Genomic DNA, 4,222 nt, shown 5'->3' with positions numbered 1-4,222 from the left:
ACATTATAGAAGAATGTTTCAAGTGAAAAATACTATAACCCCCCTTATGTATGGGTTCAACATATAGAAGCTCCACTAAATGGATCATTCATTATCAACTCCTTACTTTAGGAAAATGATATTGCTAGGCCCGAAAAATAAAATCTGACCCATAATTAATTATTATGAATTTTAATAATTCCAAGACTACCCTTTAGTATTTATATGCAATGAAACAAACTATAAGATTTCATTTTCACTTTCTCTCTCTTTGTCTATCGTCTCTGCTCGAAGAATATTAGGGTTTTCAGATCAAACCTCACAATGAAATTAAACTGAAGAATAAATTTTCTTCTTCTTCACATGCAATCACCTTTGAGATCAATTTTTTTTTTCTGAAACGAAAAAATGTAATCAATTGTCAATTAATCGCTGGAGCTGGAATAAATTGATTTAGTTTTTATATAGATCTGAAAAGAGGAAAAAGAAAAAGAAGACACATAAATTATCTAGGTACGTTTTAATTTTATGTTTTACTTTTGTTTGTTGTTGATTTTGGTTGTTTGTCTCGATTTCTATTTATTTTTTGATTTATGAGAAGAACTGGAAACATCATTGTTTGAGAAAAAAAAACGAAATATGTTTTGATTTCATTTTTCGTTGTTGTTGTTAATTTCTATCTTCAATTTAAATTTTGATTTAGTTTTATCACAATTTTGATTTTTTAATCGCATGTTTGATTGATTTGATCTTCGGTTGAAGATAGATTTTAATTGAATCATACTAGTTCAGGATTCGTCATTCTTCTTTCTCTTATTTGAAGCAAGATTTTGATCTTCTTCCTTTTTATCACATTTGTGTTTTAGTTTTTTTTATTGTGGAAGAAGAACAACAGGTCTATTTTATTAATCAATCTTTTTGTATCTTTCAATTTAGTAACATTTTGTGTTGTTGTTATTTTTGTTTTTAGCTTTGATTTGTTTGATTTTATAGATTTGTTTTTATTTTTGATGATTCAAATTGTTGTTTTTCTTTTCCTGTTTTTGATCATTTAATTTTTGTTGTGCATTTTGATTAGGTGTTTTTCAATTAGATTGGAAAATATTTTGGGAATAGGTGAATACAGTTTCTACAAACCATGTATATATGTACAGTTGGATTCAGTTCAGTTTTTTAATGAATTGATGTGCTTGTGTTGATTGATAGTGGCCTGTTAGCTTGTCTCATTTACACGTCAATTGTTGCTCAAACATGAAGCCTGATACTAACTATCATTGCTTGAGAGACGTTATGCCCAAGTGCCTATTTATAAAATTTTATAAAGGTATTAATAGTGGCATGTCTTTATGAACTATGAAATATCTTCTCTGTATATAATTAGAGATGCGAGAAAGTTAAGTAGAAATGTTGGTAACAAGTACTCCATGTTGATATACATAGAGATTTAACTATTCTGTCCTTGAGTGGTGGTTTAACCAATAAACATACTATTTTATTATGGTAATTATGCACCCAAATTACTTCTTAGTTTAAGCTTTGTAGTTTTTTGACTACGGAACATGTGTATGTTGTTTCACTTGGATGGAAGTCCAAGTTCACGCTCGGGAACTTCGTAGCATCTTGGTATTTTACATCTTAAAGCTCTAATGTTGGCCAATTCTTTGGATCATGATATGTCTACCTATATCTTACTAATGGAAAAATTATTAAATGATGGATTTGTTTGCTTTGGACTATATTTCAGTTCACTGTGGATATCAATTGATTTAGGAAAAAATATTAGGTAATCTAGTAAAATGTTGTTTATTAATATTGATCCTTCTAATGCTTAATAATGCTTTGATTCGGTCTTAGATACACATGTTAATTAGTTACATAATTAGCATAATTAGATGTGTAACTTATAAATACACATGCTAAATAGATGTGTAGCTTTTAGTTACACAAACTAAATAGATGTGCAATTTATAGTTACACATGCTAATTAGATGTGTAACTTTTACTTACACATACTGATTGAATATGCCAATTTTTTATTGTTCGAATGTGGCGTGATTATTATGGCCCGATGGATGGACAGTTGTTACTGCAGATGGAAAACGTAGTGCTCAGTTTGAATATACACTTCTGGTAATTTGGTCATTCATTATCTTCTTATATGCTATGGTTCATCGTACTGCCTGTTTGTGTTGTCTGCGGCGCAAGCGAGACTAGGCACCCGGTGCATACTGATGCGTAGCCAACTCATTTTACATGCCTAGGGCATAGATATTTGGATATTTTCCTGCAACATTTCTACATATGCAAATGGTTATCAAAAATGGATAACATTTCATCAGGATGTGTACTGTGTAGCTACTAGTTACACAAGATAAATAGATGTGTAATTTTTAGTTACACATGCTAATTATATGTGTAACTTTTACTTACACATACTGATTGAATATGTAACTTCTGGTTTTAGTGATTGATGAAATGATTTGTGGTCTGTTTTGTTGTTTTTGCTTTCATTGGATTGTTGAGATTAGTTTTTGTAGAAGATATTGGACAGTTTTGATTATTGAATTGTGAAATTTCAATTTTGTTTCTCAATTACAAGATTGTTACTGTTACTGAATTATTGAATTATTCCATTTTCTTACCCATTTTGTTTCTGAAGCAGATTGCTTCACTCTTTGTCCATACTACTTACTTCAGAATTTTAGTGGACTTGGGATTTATGTTGTCTTATCTTGCAATATGTGACTTTTACTTACTTAAAAATGCATGTCATGGGTTTTAATTTCAAACCAACCAATATATAGATACTTGGGTTGTGTTGCGCTTCACGACAAGAAAGAATTACCAGTCCATAACTGTAACTAGTTGAGGATCACAAATCAGTTTCCTGTGTATTGTCAAGAAAATTTAGAAGAGATGTATCATATTGTCCATCAAATTACAAGCACAGAAGAGATGATCCATCTTATTCATGTTACTCTTAAATATGTGTTTCTTGTTTGAATAAGTACGGTTTCAATTTTGAATTAGATTAAAAAAATAAAAATAAAAGTTACAAGATTGTTTAGATTTTATTTGAAGGCACTTGAATTAATGTTTTTGTTGTGCATGCACTAGTACTCGCAGTAAACAGAGAAAGATCTAGAGAAGGTAGGGAAAATCTCGTAGGCAAGGTATTGCATCACAATACTGAATGAATATGTTTAAGACGGTATCATTTACATTTATTTTGGGATGGTATTCACATTTTTAGTAGGATCTTCGATGAAACATATATTTACCTTCTTAGCACAGAAGCAATATGCATGTGTAACTTCCGAGTACATAAGTCATGCAGAAGTGTAACTCCTAGTTACACACATGCTATATACATGTGTAAATCTTATTTACACAAGTCAGATAATGCGTAACTTGCAGTTACGCTCCTAATAGTTTGTTTTGTCAAGGTTCTCATCTCTACCTTTGTATTATTCTGCCAGTATGATTACTGTCTGAAGCTTTATTTTCTTTTGCTTAAAATAAGGCATGTTTTTTTTTCTTCCAAAGTATGTTGTTTGAAGATGTTGATAATCTTGTGCCTTTCAAGTGCAAGGTTCAGGTTTTTACTTGATGAAGAATTAACGGAAGTTGCTGCAAGTGATGAGGTCAGAGCTGCTATTCTATATAAGATTAACAGGGAGCGCATTGGCGAAGAAGTATGTTAATTATTTTGTTATTTTTGAAACAAATGTGGTATACTTCAAGGTATTTGTTGTTTCCTGCTAAATCTTTGTGCAGATTGATCTAATTGATAAACAAACGAATTATTGTAAATGAAAATTAAAGCATTACCTGTATTTTCCGTATATGTAGTTTTGATGTATAATTGATGCATATGGATGTGTAACTTGTAGATACACATACATATAGCATGTGTAATAAAAAGTTACACATGTATATGGATGTATAACTTTTAGATACACATGCCATACACATGTATAACTTCTGGGTACACATGTGTAACCGTTTCTTGCCATAAGCATATGTGAATCCATACATATATATAAATACAAGTGTAACTTTGCATTACACATGTCATATGGATGTGTAACTTCTGGATACACATGCCATATGCATGTGTAACGTCTGTTTACACATTCTCAGTATACTTTAATAATTTTGGGCCTAAATTTAAATTTCATTTAATTATGGGCTTGAAAATATATAAAAAGGTATGGATGTCCTTTAATAACTCGGGGCCTAG

General features: G+C 30.6%; 1 long non-coding RNA gene across 1 annotated transcript; it reads left to right on the top strand.

Annotated features, from left to right (window-relative positions):
- Nucleotides 1-252: 252 nt before the first annotated feature.
- On the top strand, nt 253-3,815 carry LOC113353120. The gene is made up of 2 exons (XR_003361090.1): nt 253-492; nt 3,566-3,815. It is a non-coding gene; the product is annotated as an uncharacterized LOC113353120 (long non-coding RNA).
- The last annotated feature ends 407 nt before the right edge of the window (nt 3,816-4,222 follow it).

The sequence above is a fragment of the Papaver somniferum genome, chromosome 2 (assembly GCF_003573695.1).
Source record: "Papaver somniferum cultivar HN1 chromosome 2, ASM357369v1, whole genome shotgun sequence".
NCBI classification, from domain to species: domain Eukaryota; kingdom Viridiplantae; phylum Streptophyta; class Magnoliopsida; order Ranunculales; family Papaveraceae; genus Papaver; species Papaver somniferum.
Note: the sequence above shows the minus strand (reverse complement) of the source record. Positions and strands in the feature narration are given on the sequence as shown.